This window comes from Pinus tabuliformis, chromosome Q, assembly GCF_031772625.1.
Source record: "Pinus tabuliformis cultivar Carrire ecotype Pingquan chromosome Q, CPIR1, whole genome shotgun sequence".
NCBI classification, from domain to species: Eukaryota; Viridiplantae; Streptophyta; class Pinopsida; order Pinales; family Pinaceae; genus Pinus; species Pinus tabuliformis.
The window spans coordinates 1118355410-1118376391 of NC_142296.1; positions in this window are offsets into that span (position 1 = coordinate 1118355410).

Here is a 20982-nt window from a genome sequence, read left to right on the forward strand (position 1 = left end):
ACAAAAATGTTCGTAATTGTCTAGTAGATTTAGGTGCTTCTTATAATATCATTCTTTATTTTGCGTGCCTTAAATTGAATGTAACACCTCGAAAATTTGCTATGCAAAGTATTCAGTTAAAAAAAAAAAAGTCAAAATTTTAGGAGAAATGAATGGTGTATTAATTAGACTCTCTTCTAATTCAAAATTATTTCGAATCATTGATATATTGGTAGATGATATCCCTAAATTTTATGGCCTCATATTAATCAGAGTTTGGTCCGAAAAATTACACAGTTATTTTGCAACAGATTGGTCACACCTTTGGCTTCCTTACAATGATAAACCAAATCAAAATAGAGTTGAAAGGGAGAGACATATGAAGTATTTTGTGACTGATTTAGATGAGGAGAATCAACTTGTAATTTTTACAAACAATATTTTGGGAAATTATTTTTCAGAATCCTTCTTTGGTATTTTTCCTGCCCAATGTTCTCCTTTTCCTAGTGATTATGTTTCTTCACAAATAGAAAATTTATCACAAACAAATTCATCAAGGTGTATTAATATTGTAGAAAATTATTTAAATAAGATAGGTGATTTTTTTTGGACACTTTATTTTGATGGATCAGAGTTCGATGAAGGTACAAGAGCTGGTTGCACTCTAATTAATCCAAATGGAGAGAAAACAATGCTTGTGTGCAGGTTAGAGTTTGAATTCAATAATAATGTAGTTGGATATGAAGCACTTGTTGAAGGTTTACAAAATTCTATTAGCCTTGATGTCAAATATATTAAAGTTTTTGGTGATTTTGAAATCGTTATTAAATAGGTAAGGAATATAATTCACCATGTTTCTAACCACCTTAAGAATTACCAATCCTTAATTCAATACTTGAATACACATTTCATTGCATTCAATACAACCCCAATTCCTAGAATTCAAAATGCTAGTGCAAACCTCTTAGCTAGCATTGCTTCAAAACTCATACCTCCAAAAGACTTTAGTCTAGATAGATTTTCAATAGAATTGATTTTTCGCCCTTCTATTCCTGATAACATTACAAATTGGTGAGTGTTTAATGATGATAATGATATTCTAAGTTTCTTGACTTCTGAGAGTTCTTATACAGATCAGATCATTGATGAGGATAAACATGATAATAAACTCAATAAATCTTCTGATGAAAATTATTTACCATAACCTATAGTAAAGTTAGAAGATTTATATGATATAAAGGATAGGTTCAAGAAACCCATCAGCTATAAACTTTGTATTAGTACTTTAAGGTTTGAATTTAGTATTTTAGGGTCAGAGGAAAAACCAAGGAATATTAATTTAGGACTTGGAATCTCCCATGATGAAAGGCTTGCCTTAATACAATTATTAAGGAGACATACATATATTTTTTCCCAGAGTTATGATGATATAAAGACGTATGACACCTCTATTATCCAACATACCATCCTCATGCTGCTCGATGTGAAGCCAGTCCAACAGAAACTTAGAAAAATTAACTAGAATCTTAAAACACAAATAAAGACCGATCTAAATAAATTGCTTAAAGATAAAATAACTTTTGTAGCCATACATTCCAAGTGGGTGTCAAACCTCGTCCCTATCATAAAGAAGAATGACGACATTAGAATTTTCATTGATTTTATAAATTTGAACAAAGCATCTAAAAAAGGATAATTTTCCTCTCCCTCTGATGGAACAAATCTTACAGTCCGTTGCAGGATCTGAACTTATGTAACTTTATATGGTTTTTTAGGTTATAACCAAATCCTTGTTCACCCTACAGATAGACTGAAAACAACATTTAGAACCAAATGGGGAACCTATGCTTATCAAAAAATTCCTTTTGGTTTAATTAATGTTGGAGCTACATTCCAAAGAGCTATGGATATTGCCTTCAAAGGTTTGATTAATAAATCAGTTGTTGTTTATTTAGATGACATTACAATCTATTCAAAGAAAAAGAGTAATCCTCTAAATGACTTAAAGCAAATATTTGAAAGATGTAGGAGATTTGGGATTTCTTTAAATCCTAAAAAATATTCCTTTTCTCTTAGTGAGGGAAAGATTTTGAGATTTATTGTTTCAAAAGAAGGAATCAATATAGACCCATAGAGAGTCAAGACTATATCAGAAATTCCCTTGCCTCATAATAAGAAGTCTATGTAGTCTTGTCTTGGTAAAATCAATTATGTTAAACATTTTATTCTTGATTTTTCACAAATTGTCATGCCTTTACAAAATATGATCAGAAAGAAAACAATCTACAAATGGGGACAAGCTAAGAAAAATTATTTTGAATCAATTAAGCAAGCCATTATTAATGCTCCTTCATTGTCATCTCCAAATTATTCTAGGGAATTTGTTCTTTACACTTTTTCCTCCAATCATTCTTACTCAACAATTTTAACTCAAAAGAATCAAGAACAAGTTGAGGCTCCTATTTCTTTTTATAGTTCTACATTACAAGGAGCATAATTAAATTATTCATAAGTGGAAAAACAAGCTTTTGTAGTATACAAATTAATAAAACATTTCATACATTTTCTCTTAAAATCATGCACGAAAGTAATTCTGCCTTTCCTAGCGGTAAGGAAATTACTTATACAAAAAGAATTATGAGAAAATAGAGCTAACTGGGTTACAATTTTAGAAGAATATGACTTTGAAATCAAACCAACTAAGATTGCTAAAGGTCAAGGTTTTTGCAGGTTGGTGATCGGTGCATTTGACAATACAACGAAAGCTGATTCAAGTAAAAACATTCAAATTTCATAGGTATGTCCTGTTGATACTCAGTCTCAATATGATGATATGATTTTCTATTTAAAAAATTGATATGCATTTTTTGAATTGGATTTCAAAAAGAAAAGTGCAATAAGATTGAAATCCAATCAATATCAGCTTGTTAAATATGTGGTGTTCAAGAAAAAAGATGATTCTGTCTTGCTTAGATGCTTAGATAAACCTAAACATGAAAAGATGTTGCAAGAGTTACATGATGAACGATCTTGTGGACATAATAGTGGAGATACTAATGCCCACAAAATCCTCCATGTTGTATATTACTGACCCACTTTGTTCAAAGATACTGATGCTTATGTGAGAAAATGCCAAATATGCTAGACCGCTTTAGGAAAAGAGAAGAAAGAATCCTTGCCTTTACAACCAATTAATATTGAGTATCCATTTGAACATTGGGGGTTATATATATATATATATATATATATATATATATATATATATATATATATATATATATATATATATATATATATATTATAGGTGAGATTGTTCCACATTCTTCTAATATATTCTTACTGCTACTGATTATTTCACTAAATGGGTGGAGGTAGTACCCTTAAAGGCAGTCAATTCTGAAATTGTTATTGATTTTATTGATCAACATATAATTACCAAGTTTCGCCTTCCTAATGCTCTCATGTTTGATAATTCTTCATACTTTTCTGGAAATCTAATTACTAAATTTGCATTAAAAAGGGGTTTTAAAGTTAAGTATTATGCAAACTATTATCCCCAAGGAAATGGTTTAGCATAATCCACTAACAAAAATCTCTTAAGAATTATAAAACAAACCATTTATGAAAATAAAAAGAATTGGCATAAATCTTTATTTTTTGCTCTATGGGTAGATAGAATTACCCACAAAGTTTCTTTAGGAACTTCACCTTATTATCTAGCTTATGGAAAAGAAGCAGTGTTTCCTCCTAATGTAGCTTTACCTTCATTAGCCCTATTGCAATGAATTGAAGAACAACCATGTTGTTCTCTCCAATTAAGATTATCTTAGGCACTAAAATTAGAAGAAGGAAGAGAAAAAGTAAAGAAAATTCATGCCAAACATCAAAACACTATTAAGTCATGGTCTGATGCAAGTTCAGCAGGGAACATTTTTTTTGAAATTGGTGACTTGGTTATGAAATGGGATAAATCCCATGAAGAGAAATGTAAACATACAAAGTTTTAGAAACTTTGGCTTGGAACATTTCATATCATTGAGAAGCTTGGCCCATCTACATTTATTCTTCAAGACTTAAGAGGTAGGAAACAATCCCTCCCTGTAAATGGGCTAATCTTGAAAAAATAGCTTTCTTGAATACTCATGCTTTGTTGTAAAGATGTAAATAATCATATGTAAATACCGTTGTGTTTTTAGGATAACTTTGTTGTTTGTTACTCTTTTAGTTGTGCACTTGGGCTATTATATATTCTCTGATCATTCTCATGAAATTCATATGTAAAAAGGAAAATACTCAAGAAAATTATTATTATGATGATGATCAGAATTTCATAAATATTGTAATATCATATTTTATTTCCATTACTTTGTGAATTATTTATAGCTTGAATCACTAAAATACAATTTATTTTTATGACTAGTCATTTTCTAGAACAGTTATTGAAATAAATAAAGACTATGAATTTGTTTTAGCACCTTATGAATCTAATTGTCATCCACAACTTTTAAGGAGAAGATCTACCTCCCCATCCACTAATTTAACATTTTTAGAGTGTAATTCAAAAATATTAAGCTTAAAGGATAAGGGGTCTCATTAAGAGCCAACTTACCATGATCATGGGGAACTGATGATATTGACATTATCATATCTGGTTATCAAGCTAGGATAATGGCTTATAGTAAAAAATATGTAAGACAAGAGGTCTCATCACAAGCTGACTTGTTCAATATCATTAATACCTATGAATGACATTGTCATATCTGGTCATCAAGCCAAGACAATGGCTTTCAAGCAAAAGAAAAATATAACTATGAACTAAAAGCCTCTAAAATCTTTTCTAGTGGACCAGATACCAGTATTTCTTCGTTAAATGCTAACCCTGTCAAGGCTATGGATGTCTACTGGCAGTAGTGGCACTACTAGTGACAAAAGAGTCGATCTTAATGCTAAACTTTCAATAGTTCTTTGTTTTAGTATTATAACCGATATTATAAAATGACTGTCAGAGATAAATAAGGTCTTTCATAAATAATAGGTTATGAAGTTTACAAGTAATGAATTTCATTTTATTCAGAGAATTTCAATAAAATATGAATTTCGACATTATAATCTTTTCAATTTTTTTTTATTCCTTTATATTTTAAAGTTTCATTTATTTAACAAAGATAATTGTTTCACACATTGTATCACCAATTGTTGTAGCAAAACAACAACCCCATTTTTAATTAGTTCCTAATAAATACCAGAGACCGTTTATCTTTTATACTTAGTTTCTTTAAATAAAATGTTTTGCTTTATTAATAAGGGACATAAGAGAAGCACTTTTAAAAAAAACAAAACTTTTATTCAGAACTCATCATATCAGGGTTTTATTTTAAAAACATTACGAAATACCAAAGCTTCGATGGGCCTCCTCCCAAGGTTCTCTTTATATCAAGGTCTCTTTATTATCAACCCTTCCCATCTCGTAAAGTTTTATCAATGGATGTTACGAAAAGGCTTCTCCCTGATGTCTGATTTGCTGATGTCTTTATTAAATATTTATATAAGACTTTAGTTCAGAGCACATATCATAAAATGTAATATTGTGACTCTTTGGACCTCGAAAAATTAATATTAAAATAATCACATTGAAACTTATCATATCGGAGGTTCATTTTAATTACATCCCCGATAGCACGCTCCTATGATATTCTTTAAAGTCCTTGAGAAACCTTTATCGGGCCTCTTTCATCATAGCCTATTTTAAATTAAAATTTATGATATATGGTCTCTCCAATATACAATTATTAATAAAATATTTGATTCCGAACAATGCTTTATTGGAGCATTATATTAAGTAGCCTTTCGATAATAATTCTCCCAATAAACCTTGCATACCATCTATCAGAGCTCGTATTTCAAGATTCTTTTCATGACCATTATATGACCTGAAGCTTTTCATTTTGGAAGGTTGGCACATCGTAACTTTATTTCAAAATCACAACTCTAATAATTTTATGTGGCTTGTCACATGGCTTCCCGCTTGTGTGCTTAGTGGATTTTAATGGTCTCTAAAACATAAAAAAAATTCATTCAATTCACCTCGATATCATAAGATTTGTTCAAAAAAGGGATTTATTGTTGCAAAGTGTATTTTCTATTAGCGTTGAGTTCTGGCCAAATGAGTATTTTTCATTATTATCCTATGCCTTCATGACAGGAAAGCTTTAATTCCCAACATCATGAAAAAATGACGAAAGGAGAAAAAACCAAGAAAACAGCTTCATCGTAGCATCAATCTTCTGGTCCTTTTATAGAAGATATTGATGAAAATATTCCTGGGTCGGGACTATTCTATGATATAGTTTACACTAGAGATCCTGGGCACTCCTCCTGAGAAGCAATTTATATATATTTGAAGATGAAAATCTCAAAATTACTTAGAGGATGAAAATTGTTGATGATAGCATCCCAGTTTCAAAAACTACATTCAGTGATTTCACTAATTATTTTTTGCCTAGAATAACATCGAGGTCATGAATTCTTCCTTATATTGATATGGTTCGATGGGTTGTGGAGAATTTGACTATTTCTGAAAGGAAAATTTATACCAGCAAGGGCACACTCATTGGGTCCTTTACAAGAAAGGATTTACAAAGCATGTATGACCTGTAGGTTTTAACCCCATACATAAATTACCTGCATACAAATTCTAAAACACATAAAATAAACAATGTGAAAGAATAACATATAAAACACATATACATAGTGATTTTCCCCTGGATCCCAAAATCGGGACTACCAACTTGATTTTTCATTATGTTCCTTTCAATGTTATAGTACATATTTATACATGCTGAAGCAACCAATACCATGGACCAAAAACCATCGTGTCCAAAAACATGTGTGAAAATCATGCCAAAAACCATAGGTGGGTTTGCCAAACCTAACATAGGTTCCAAAACCAAAAAAATTTGGGGCGCTACCCCAAACCCCATAGAGTGGGGTTACCTACACCCCTCAAACCCCCTGTGACCCCCCTGCTACGCAATCGGCGCAACGAATGGGGAGCTCTGCCCCCCCTCTAACCCCTCGGTTAACTATGTGGGCTAGTCGTGGAAAGAATATAACACAACCCAACACGACCTACCAATCCACAATACAAATACAGAAGGAATATATTGAGGCATTTTGAAAGGAGAATGGACACCTGTAAGAACAAATTAGACCATGGAGAAAAGGTTCAAATAAACATAAAGTGGAAGAAAGTGATAAGTACATCGTTGACTCTCTTACTAGTATTTATTCCCAAATTGTTACTATGATGTGTAGGATGCATGCACAACCTAATGTGTCAAAATTTCCCAATGACTAGGTACCTCTTATATATGGAGCCTCAGAGGGATTTATATTTGATTAGGCTACTATGCTTTTCGATATTCTAGTTGATCACATTTTATCCTTTTGGAATGGACGCAATATCTCTGAAAACAAAACCCTCCTTTTTATATGTCTGCCTATATTATGGATGCTCTGTGTTTTTCAATGGATTTTCTTCCTTAGGTTGGAATTGGACTCCCCAAGGTTCAAAGCCCATTCATGTTTATCATGATATCTTATGGGAGTCAAATTATCAACAACAATTCTATCAAATTTGCCACATAGTTATGTTTCCAATTTATCAAGTTATTTTTGGTACAAAAGCACCTCAGATGTCCCCGAAGGATGAAGATGATCTTCGACGAGTTGGAAATTTGTTTAGTAAGGAATATATTAAATATATTAGAGTTATGGAAGTTTAGAAAACCCTCATGTTTTTCCATTATACATTCCACATAAGCTTATGAGTAGAGAAATAGTCTATCAAACTGTTGGATATGGTATTTCTAAAGTTCTCAAAGAATCAAATAAAAGGATGTAGCCTAACTTTCCAGTTAAATTTGTTATATTCTCTTTGGCCAATTATAAGCGTGCAAAGAAGGAAATTCAAGATATTTAATCCCTTAGTCTTCCTACTGTACTCAATAGATCGTATGACCCCAGTTCAGTGGTTAAGAATTTCACAACTTCACAAAATATCAAATAATTCATTCATGAACCTAATAAATTGGATGATTTATTTGAGTAGTTTTATTCTTATTCCTTGGTGTTAAAAAAATAAAATTAGGAGCAATTGACCCCGAGGAAAATAACCAATTTTCACAATACAAAGCCTCTAGGGTAGCTAGTCTTCCTATGGATTTATTACAGGTACCTCAGGTGAAAGTTGTAAGTGATGTTGTTTAGTTTATTGGTTCTTCATAGTCAGTTGATCCTCCCCAACCTAAAGGAATAGTGGCTTCTTATTCTTCTCAAACATAAGGGTGTGTAACTGATCCTAGATTGGATGAGATTTGGAAAAAATTTAGCCAAACTGTAAATTCCAATAATGATGAGCATCAAACTAGTAAAATTTCACAACAAATGAATGTTCAGGACACTCCAAAGTATCCTGAACAAAGCTACAAAGAAAAGAAGATTACTAGAAAATCTGAAATCGTTTTAAATATTTAGGAGATTCATCCATTAGATATTTTCTACAGTCCTCAACATAAGGCTGTAGTGAAAAGAGGAAGAAAGAAGATAAAATTCGATCAATCCAAAGCATTGATATCTGGTAATGTATCCCCCTTTGAAATTTTATGGAAAGGATCTAGAGAAAATCCAACAATGGAATTGCACAGACTCACTCAATTTACTGGTGCTTATGCCTTAGCCACAATAGATGAAGCTGTAGAAGTGCAACAATTGCTAAAGGAGAAAGAGGAGAAAATTTCCATATTGGAGTAAAACCTTGAAGTTGAAAAGTAGAAGATTACTGAACAATGGCAATCACAGATAAGAAAAAACCAGCAAAATTTTGACTCCCTCAAGGTCCAGTATGATACATATGTACAAGCCAAAGATGCACATATTCCATAAATGCAAAAAAGGATTGAACAACTTCATATAAATACTGAATTAACAAAGTTCAAGAGGGAGGCCAAAGAGTTAAATTCCCTTCTTGCATAACAACAAACAATATTTTTCCATAAATTGGAAATAATTCAAGACCAATGCCATACAACTGATTCTCAAGTTGATCAATAATTAAACATGAAGAACTATTTTGAAGAGATGGATGAAAATCTCTCAGGTTTCCTAACTTGGAAAGAAACAGAAGAAGGTAGATCTTCTAATATACCTAAAATTGAAGAGGCTCAAAAAATTATTGTGTTTAGATAATGGGAAATCCATATGAAATGGGTCAAAGCAGCTATATATGAGGCCTAAGATATTTCCAAAAATATCATTAAATCAATGAATGACAATTTAATGCAATCCAATCTTATTCCAAGCTATCCTGCAGGTACCTTACTCGACATCAGGTTGTGGAGAAAGACGTGGTAGGAACATTCAAGGAAAATCACTGAAATAATTTATTAGTTGAGAAAAGTTACTCTTGAGCATCACTGACAATTCTTAGTGAAGCCTCACCGTCAATGGTTGTTGCTTCGATGCATTTCAAATGTCACCATACATATGCATTTCAAATGTCACCATACATATGCTACCATCTTTGATGAATGCCCTCTTTACAGGTCAAATGCAGATCAGGCCAAAGTATCCACCCGAATTCAACAATTTGGTCGATATATTCAATCTACAACAACAAAATGTTGGACAATGTTCCTCCTAAGAATAGAAAGTTCTTGTAACTATTTCCAAATGTGCACCTTATTGTTACTTATGTTCAATAGTTGTTGAATTGTTTTTATATCTTTCTATCTTTATCTTTTATTGAAAAACTATAAATTCCCTCTCCAAGATAGAGACAGGGTTCTGAATTTTTGTAAGAAGAGACTTAAGTTGCACTATTGTAATTAATTTTTTCTTAATATTAAGTTGAACCACTTGCTTTTCCGTGATGAGCAAATCTATGGTATATTGGGTACTACTATCCTATTTCTGTATATTTGCTTTGAATGGAATGATTTAATGTTATTGTTCACATGTATGTTTTAGGCAATATTTCATTATCACTATTGATGTGTTTTGATTGAAATTTGAATTACATTTGTGAACAACGAGATCTCAGTATATGTGAAGTTTTAATAAATTAATTTTATTAACTATTTAATAAAATTAATTTTCTGTAATTGAGTTAATATCATAATTGCATGATGATCTATATTGTTATGTTAATTATGACATCTTTATAACACATATACCATCAACTTACCCGGGATTAATAGTAGTTTATATTAGTTTCTATTTCAGTTCCTAGTTATATTAGAATACATACTCACATCCACCACATCTCATATAGTTTTATTTGAAGGGAAATTGGTCGCAAAATTCTAGTCCGAGCTATCATTCCAAACGAAAAAGGATATGATTTAAGGTCCCTACCAAGTGGTTTCCCCAATTTTGATGTAGTCATTTAGGACCATCAACAGGAACCTATCTCTTATTGACATATTCAAAAGCCAACCAAGTCAACGACTTCCATGTACCACTCAACCATAGATTGGGATGAACCAAATATTTCTTTCAACCAAACAACCCCCATGCCATATTCCAAGCATGAATCTGGGATCTCATGGGATTAAAAAATCCATAAACAACCAAGGGAATCGAGAGGTTAAACCACCTCCACCCTCACACTACCGTGATATCACCTAAACTAGTCCTAAGATCACAAAACTAAACCAAGTTTGGATGCATCAAAATTCCTTCACCATCCCTTGAGGAATTTTCATGTCTCCACCCACCTATTGAGGGCTTCTTGGAGAAAACCATCTACACCCCAAACCCTTGTGATTTTCTTGAGACCACCCCACCTAGATCCAAAACCTTCTGGTAATCCGAAGCTCAACCAAGAATGAATCCCATCATGCCATGACTATCCGAAAATGGCAAGGCAAGGCTAAACCCACTATTGAAACCTGACAAAAGCCATGTCAATGACAACAAATGAAGCAAATACACACATTTATAAAACATGCATGCTAAAACAAGCTAGGAAATCACACATGCAACCTGTTACCTGTAAGTATTCCCACTAAAGCCACTTAATCCAACCTTTCCTTGCCTTATCCTTCCTTTCCTTTTTTTTTCTTGTCCTTCCTTTGTTTTCATTCTTCCCTTCTCCTCTTAGTGCTCTTCTCCTTAATGAGACTAATTCCAAAATTAAACTGAAAAAATGCCCCAAAATGATGCTCTAATGTCTTTTTATTATTTATGCCTCTAATTTCTTCACTTTTCCTCTATTTTCCTTCAATTTCCTCCTCACATGCAACGTGTGACCTTTCACCTTCCTTTTCTCCTATTTTCCTTTATTTTCATAAATAAAATACCAATAATGCCTTTTTCCCTTTTCAAAGCCTTTTCCAATTTCCCCTTAGCCATAATAAACAACAAGTGATTCCCACTAGGATGCTTTTCCCAACATTTATCTCGTAATACGTGTCCCATGACCTTGGTCTTATTTTTTCTTTATTAACTTTATTTCATGAACTTTTAACCCGAGGTTGTTACTCTAAGAGAGCATAGTTTAACTGGTAAAAGGTAGAGAAGAGGCTTTTTTCAACCTTCCCTATTATGCCATCTGCTTTAGAGGAATAGGTTAAGCAAGGCTTAGGTGTAGAGTTCATTGGGGAGGGGGGAAGTGTAAGGCTTCAACCTTCGGAAGTGCACTATGTGCTCAAAGGAAGAGGAGGCTTGAGATAAAGCATATTTTTCTTCAATAAGGGGTCATTGTTGATTTTTAATGCAATTTTCATCCTAGGCTAGTGTAGTTTGTCCCAAAAATGGGTACTCGACCATTTAGAGTGTGATTTTCATTGAGGGAGTCCATAGGGATGAAGCCACTTTGCCTAGAAGGGTTTTCACTGGATTGGAAGGGAGGGTCTTTGCATTAAATGTTTTGGCTCTGCAAAAGGGGGGGAGAGTTCCATGCTATTAGATACTAGGGATCAATGTGTTATGTAAGGTAGAGGTGACAAAAAATTAGTATAGTGAGTTAGTATGATCAAGGAGGATCAAGTGAATTCCCTTGGGAGGATCACAATGTGTAACAAATTTGGGATGATATTAAGAGGAAGTTAGTACACCAATATTTGGGAGTAGGATTACATCATTGAGGCCCATGGATAGATTTACCTATAGAATCAGTAAGAGGGCTAATGGCTTCACAACTTGCACTGGGCTGAAGGAGCAAGAAGGGCCCCAAAATGGCCAAGTGTGGGATCAATAGAGTAAAAAAGGGAAATGCATCCGGACATGAATCAAACTTGGATCACACACATAAAACCATCAATATAATCTAGAAGGATCCACAAGATTCATGAATAATAATCACACCTCGAAATGACAATAAAGAGACACTTATTTCTAAGTTCGACAATTGAAAGGACACATTACGAAACTTAAAACACAAGTTACACCAACTATGATGTTCGTGACCAAATGGTGCGCTAAGCTATAGGAATGTGTCTCGTGCACATTCTAATTACATGTAATACTATCTAATACATAAGATCTCGCCAGAAATAACTTTGATAATGTGTAAAGATGTGACACATGCAGGAGTGAAAACCACAAGAGTGACACTTGCGACATGAGGAAAACATAAGGCGATACTTGCAAAATGCGAACAACCTTGAAAGAGACACATGCCAGAGAAAAGATAACATGAAAATTATACTTATTAGAGTGAAAACAAGAAAAAGAGATAGCCATAAATTTGAAAATGACACTTGTGAAAACAAAAATGCAAAAAAGAGACAATTAGTAAAACTCACTAGCTTAAAAGGGCAATTACAATCAAAATGAGGGAGACTGTCAATGAAAGTACACACTAACTATCGACATGAGCTTCTCATTGAAAAAGTTCTGTCTAGATGAGAGATTCTATGCATGTTCAATATTGCATAAAGGAAGTGCGCTCATGAACCCAATGAAGACTAAGAATGTGTGTGAAAGTGACTAGAAAATTTGAAACTAGGAAAAAGACTTCAATGCTTCACAAAACATCAAATGAACATGGAGTAACCATAGGATGAAAAACCATAATATTATAAATAGGCTCCAAAATTCAAGTGTGAATTTGTTTTTGGAGAGCGTTGATCGCAATGAAAACACTTGGCAACACACTAGCAGAACTCTAGCTCTTCTGTTTAGGTTTGATTCTCTAAGTGCAAGGTCTCAGTCTTTCAGGAAGTATTGATACATATTGTGGATTACCTTAGATTTCCTACTTAACCTGGTTAGAGATATAGTTCCCTCCATTCCCTTAATTAGTTAAACACATGTCAAGGCTTGCCAGATCAGAGTATGGGTTTCATCTCTGTTGTTTCTCTGCTACCAATACGCTTAGAAAATACCACAATAGAGTCAAGATAGTAACACAAGCATCACTTCACTATCAGCAAGCCTAAATAATACCCCGATAAAGTTACTTTTTTTGCCTCTCTATGCAAGAATCCTTTCTCTTATTTCACCCTTTATTTATTTTATTTACAGAATTGTGCTTAGGCACTTATTTATTTACCAGGGAAAAAGAGGGATCCCGATTTATCGAGAGTATGAGAGGTTTTTCCTTTAGAGAAGGTAATATAGACCTATGATGTTAGTTTTCTTGCTTTATATTCCCCCTTATCCTTTCTCTACTCGACAAGATCAGTAAGAAAAACACTATTTGTTTACAATACCGAGTTGAGGAATGAGGATCCTAGAGTAGGTACGAGCTTTACAGTTCGACCAAATGCTTTCTATTCAAGTAGAACATATTTTTCATTAAAAAATAATTGACTTTAATGATATATAAACCCAAGATAGAGAAGAGGTAACAGATTAGCCAAGAATTTTTCATCATCACAATTGCCTTCTTCAAGTTTTTCCACATTGTCCTTTGATCCAACAAGAGAATATTTCATGCAAAGTCTTATTGAAAAAAAAATACATGGAAAACAATGAAACACAACCAAAAGAGAAAAACGAATGGAGGTTGGATGCAAAAACAACACGTAGGATAAGAAAACAAATAAATGTAAAGACTCAACAGAGAGCAGGATAAAGGGTGGATGCAATGGAAGGGAAACTAAATGCAACTAAGCCTAATCCTAACCTAATCATCTAGAAGGTCAGGGGTAAGTGTAATGATATTTACAATGTAGGCATCATCGTTTCCGACATAAAACCAAAAAGATATGAGAAATTAAAAGAAATATAAACAATGTGCAATAAAAAAGATAATAACTTTGAAAACTTGCATAACTAACTGAAGGTATTTCTTATTAACAAAATAAGTTTCCATACTGACCAGTTTTAACAATTTTCGAGCTTTACCTTCCTGCTTGAAATATCAACCATAAAAACCTTGCAGGATGTTTATGAATACACATTCATATGTGTCTTCAGTTCTTGTAAACACCAGAAAACATAAAAACTTGTTATTTGCAATAGAGCTTGCTAGGTAGGTGTTATTGCAAACAAATCACTCTTGTGGACAACAACTATCTCCTTAGAATAAAAAGTCATCTAGTAAAAAACAGAACAAGTGACTGCTACCTTTCCTTAATTTACAACTGAAGTATGAAGTATGAGATATGCAATAGCTTCTTGGATTTTCTATGAAATAGCTGTAGAAGTCCTTCTGATGCTTTAAAAATATTCTCCTTGCTACTTCAAAGGAAGATCTGCATGAATATAAATGATCAAGGAATAAAAGAATAACATAGAAAAAGGTAAAACAAAAAATGATTGGGAATTGGAACCTGACATATGTCATGAATAGTAGATTCAAACTTTTCATCCTATGATTGTAGTATCACACCATTTTATACCTGATTGCAGCCATGATCAACATAATAGAGATAAAAAATATTTAGGGGGGCTTTTGGTGTGAAAAAATTATCAAACATATCTAGGTACGATGAATAGTGTGCTAAAGGTAAAGAAGGATTGAAAGAATCAGGAGGAAGAGAAACAATTGTACTTAAATCAAATTGAACTTGAAAGGATAATGGATAAACATCATTGTCATTAGTATAGTGGTCAGAGATAGTCATACCAATATGAAACTCAGATTGACCAAGATATTACAAAGATTCAAAAACCTAACAACTTACTACTTCAACATTTTCATCCAAGGATGTATTAATTAAAGAAGATTCAAGATCATTCTAAAAATGAAAGAGCATCCCAATTCACAAATGGAGTTTGTAAACTATGAGAAACAAATTCTGAATCAATGCCTTACAAACTCAAGCCCTCAAAATAAGATAATATATCATTTGTTATACTTGGATGTTCACAACCATATGTGTTAATGGAAAGAGGAATGTCACCATGATGGTTATCCAAAGTCTCAACTCAGATGTGAGGTTCAGAGTCATTTGACAGGTTATCAAGGTTAAAAGATCGGAGATCATCTGAAAATGTAAGTTTATCATCTTGAAAGAAGGAGGAAAGACAAGACATACCTTCAACACTTTTCTCCTTTACATGTGAAATACAACTACCTCATTCTTGATTACTTCTTGAAACAACAGGTTGAACATCATTAAAAGTTGAAGTAGGTTGATCAAGCATATTGTGAGACAAGGAATCATGAAACATAGGTGGCAGAGGTATAACAACCCCAAATTTAAAAATACAACTAAATACATCAATTTATGCGATTAATGGTCAACACACAACTATTCAACTAATGAGCATAGAATTTCCAAAAAATAAAAGAAGAGATGACTTACCTGTAGAGATGATATTCCTTACTCGTAATTTCATAGTTGAACCCTATTTGAATCCCTCTAACTGTGATAAAGTTTTGGAGATGAATCTCCACCCAACATTAGGCTCAGCTGCACAAAATCTTTCTACAGTTGGCCACCTCTGAGCCCTCAATCAACGCACTACTACCAAGGTTTCCTTTCTCTCACGACAATTTTCTCCCAAAAGAATGTATGAAGGAATGGATGAATCTCATCCTCCTCATCGTTCATTAAATAGACCAAAAAATGGAAAGGGATCCGCATGCACACATTCCATGTGTCAACATGCCAACTTTTATTTCCTTATTGCAAGTTTACTTAATTTAATATTTCTCTTAATTTTACTATTTCTTATTTTGTTCATTTTTACTTTTTGTTGATTTTACTTATTCTTACTATTTTTATAATTTACTTTTATATATTTTTATTTAGAACTCCAATTTATTATTTGCTATTTTATTTATCTATTATTATTATATTTCTGTATTTAAGCTTCTGTGATCCATAATGTGTTATGAAACCAGCTCAAGAAAAGATAGAAAAGATAGATCAACACCTTAGAATTCAGCCTCTTCGAGGGGGCAACCTCCTTTACATTACATAAATGAACAATTCTTTGATGATACAATTGACAAAACCTCCTTTCTATATATAGGAGTCTAAGGAGTCACAATATAATCCAGCTGACCTAACAATAATAATATAAAGCCACAAAAATAAAAATAGAGGGATTCTATGGGGCACAGAAATAACAACATGGGGGTAATAGGGGCACAACAATATAAATAAGGGGTATAACTACAATAGTAATGGGGTAATCACTAGTATTATAGGGACCCAACATGCCCCTCTCCTTCAAAAAAGTGTTGTCCTCAACGCTTGAGTAGTTCTGGATACTTCTGCATAAAATTCTCATCCTCCCATGTGGAATCTTCAGCGGATAAGTTCTTCCACTTGATAAGATACTCTGAAATTGATCGATTTCGTAGCTGTTGAGTTCTTTTTTCTGTGACTGCTTCCGGTTCCAATATAATTTTTCCTTCCTCGTCAAGTTCTGGAAATATTGTTTGAACTGGGAGCTTGTCACCTATAACCTTCTTTAAACATGAAACATGGAAAACTGGGTGCAATCGAGAAGCTGCAGGAAGCTCCAATTTGTATGCCATAGTACCAATCTTTTGCAACACCTTGTACGGACCATAATACTTTGGTGATAATTTATTATCCTTCTTAGCTTGCTTTAGGGACATTTGCTTATATGGTTGTAGCCGTAGGAATACCCAATCACCTACATCAAAACTTCTTTCACTGCGATGTTGATCTGCCTGTTGTTTCATTCTATTTTGTGCCAACACGAGGTTATCCTTTAAGAGTTGGAGGACTTGTTGTTGATGTTTGATGTGATGTTCCACTGCCTGAACCTTAGAATTTTCTCTTAAATATGATGTGATGGATGGTGGTTGATACCCATAAAGTGCCATAAATGGGGTCATTTTTGTTGCTGTATGGAAGGAAGTGTTATACCACCATTCAGCCAGAGGCAACCATTTGACCCATTGTGTCTGTTTATCAGATACAAAGCAACGAAGATATCCTTCCAAACATTTGTTTACTATCTCAGTTTGCCCATCAGATTGAGGATGATAAGATGAGCTATGAGCTAACTGAGTACCAAGACAAGAAAATAATTCTGTCCAAAAATTTCCAGTGAAAATGGGATCTCTGTCACTTACAATAATCTTTGGGTTTCCATGTAGCTTTTGAATTGTTTCCATAAATGCAGTAGAAACTGTACTGGCTTTAAATGGATGTGATAATGCACAAAAGTGTGCATACTTGGTAAGTCTGTCAACTACCACCATGATGACACTCTTTCCCTCAGACTTGGGTAAACCTGTGATAAAATCCATTGAAACCTCCTCCCAACATTGGCTTGGAATGGATAAAGGTTGTAATAGACCCGGTGTCTTAATTGTTTCAACTTTATTTTGTTGGAAAACCAAACATTCCGCCACAAACTTTTGAATATATGATTTAAGGCCATCCCAAAAAAATTCCTTCTTAACCCTGTGGTAAGTTTTTAAAAATCCTGAGTGCCCTCCTAAGGGAGAAGTGTGCAATTCCATAAGAATCTTTTGTTTTAGCTGGGAATTCTTACAAAGGTATAAGCGATCTTTGTACCATAATGAATCATTTTTCCAGCTAAATGTATCAGACGTACTGGAATCTTGTTGTAGCTTTCGAATAAGTGCCCACACTTCTTCATCATTCTTCCATTCCTCCCTTGCTTCGTTTATCCAATCTGGTTGGATAATAGAAATGGCACACAACAATGCTTCCACATCCTCATCCTTTCTTGAGAGTGCATCTGCCACCACATTTTGCTTCCCTTTTTTGTAGATGATTTCAAAGTCATAACCCAACATCTTTGTGACCCACTTTTGTTGCTCTTCAGAGGATAATCTTTGTTCTAAAAAGTATTTAAGGCTATCATGATCCGTTTTTACCTTGAAGTGTCTTCCCATTAGGTAGGGTCGCCATTTCTTAAGTGCATGGAGTATTGCCAACATTTCCTTCTCATAAATAGCTTTGCTTAAAAACTTTCCCTTGATTGGACGACTTTCAAAAGCAATGGGTCTTTCATCTTGCATTAGAACAGCACCAATTCCATTTCCTGAAGCATCACATTCCACAATAAAGGTTTTTGTGAAGTCCGGTGTAGCTAAGACCGGTGCTTGGCACATTGCCTCTTTAAGATGTTCAAAGGCCTTTGTTGCTTCCGGAGTCCATGAAAATGCATCTTTCTTCAATAATGTTGTTAGAGGTGCTGCTATTCTCCCATAATTCTTAACAAACTTGCGATAATACCCTGTCAACCCAAGAAATCCTCGCAGATGCTTTATGGATGTGGGGATTTTCCATTCCTTAATGGCTTTAATTTTGCTAGGGTCTACCTTAACTCCTTCATGAGATACAATATGACCCAAATATTCCACCTCCTGGACTCCAAAGAAACATTTGGATCTTTTTGCATATAATTGTTTCTCCTCCAATAGTTGTAGCACCCTGTCAACATGTTCAACATGATCCTTCCAAGACTTGTTGTAGATTAGTATATCATCAAAAAATACTAACACAAATTTTCTAAGGAATGGTTTGAAAATTGAATTCATCAAACCTTGAAATGTTGAAGGTGCATTGGTAAGGCCAAAAGGCATGACCAAAAATTCATAATGACCCTCATGAGTTCTAAATGCCATTTTCGGAATGTCTTCAATCTTCATTCTGATTTGATGATATCCCGAACGAAGATCCAACTTGGTGAAGTAAATTGATCCATGCAATTCATCCAGTAATTCATCAATGACAGGAATGGGGAACTTATCTTTAATAGTGAGCTTGTTGAGCTCCCTATAATCCGGACACATGCGCCATGATCCATCCTTCTTGTGCACCAATACTACTGGAGCAGAGAAAGAACTTTGACTTGGTTGAATTATACCAGCCTCTAGCATTTCTGCAACCATACGTTCAATTTCACTTTTTTGGACATAGGGATATCTGTACGGCCTGATGTTTGGAGGAACACTTCCTGGAATCAGATGAATAGCATGATCATGATCACGCATAGGTGGGAGACCTTTGGGAGTCTCAAATACCTTGGAATGATTGTCCAAGACTTTTTGGAGATCTGGAGAAATAGATGATTCTGATGTGGAAACATCTAGCGAACATAATTGTGCAATTACACCTCTTTGCTCCTTTTTTAGAAGCTTTGTCATACCATTAGAGCTGATTATCTTTCCTGGTTTCCCTGCAATACCCCTTAATTCAACTTCCTTTCCTTTCGTAGAAAATTTGATGAAAAGTTCTTGAAAATTAAAAGCTATTGTACCCAAGGATTGTAGCCATTGGACTCCTAGTACAACATCAGCACCTCCCATTGGAATGGAAAGCATTGGGCTAGTCAATACATATTCTCCCATGGATAGCTTGATATTATGGCACCTTCCAGAGCAATTTATTGTTCCTCCATTTGCAATCATCACTTGACACTCTGGTGCTGGATATAGGAAGCAATTCAATTCTTTTGCTACCTTACAATGAATAAAATTGTGGGTGCTTCCTGAATCAATCAACACTATTACCTTTTTCTTCTTGATTTGTCCTTCTATCTTGATGGTTTGAGGAGTGGTAATTCCGGCCAATGCATTACAAGATATGGTCGGATTTATTTTTTCTTCATCTAGGCTTTGTTCCTGGAGTATATCTTCTTCTTTTGACCTTTCTTGCTCCTTTTCTTCTTCCTCTTCACAATCTATGTAGAATAATTTCTTCTCAGCACACTTATGACCTTTAGTGTATTTGCTATCACAACTGTAACAAAGCCCTTTTTCTCTTTTTTCTTCCAATTGTTGTGGTGTCAACCTTATAGGTTGTGGAAGACTAGGGGCAACAACACTTCTGTCTTTATAGTTGTGAGTGGTATGCTTCCTGGTTGCCATAATTTTGCTTTCCATTTTTCTTGCTAACCTGAATGCCTTCTCTAATGAATCAGGTTCCCAAAGGCGAACATCATGTTGGATATTATCCTTTAAAGACCCTATGAACACATCAATCCTATGCTCCTCTGGAATATCTTTTACCCTTATGTTCAATTTTTGGAACTCCTCAATGTGCTCCATTACTGAACCCTTTTGTTTGAGACTTATCAATTGGCTAAAAAAAGTGTTGCTTTTTGTATCTTCATAATGTGCTATCAATTCTTCCGTAAAAATTGCCCAAGTGATAAATTTTTACGAGAGCAAAGCCATTGATACCATACAAACTGATTTGGTTCCAAATATACAATTTCCATACGTACCTTTTGTGTGTTTTGCACATTATTGAGATCGAAGAACTGCTCCATCTGTAATATCCATGTGGCGGGATCCTTGCCATCAAACTTCCTCATATCGATTTTTGGAATATGGTGGGTCTTCGATCCAACATTAGAGTCTATGGAATCATGATTAACATTAATTTTGTTCATATCATGAGTTTTCTTTACAAAATTTTCACCATTAGTAAGTATTTCTTGTAGAAAATTTGTCAAATCTGTCTTCAAATCTGCCATGTCTGTTTTCAAATCTGTCTTCAAATCTACCATCTCTGTCTTCAAATCTTCCATGTCTCTCTTCAAATCTGTCTTTGAATCCTCCATCTTAGCTTCCATGCCCTTTATCTT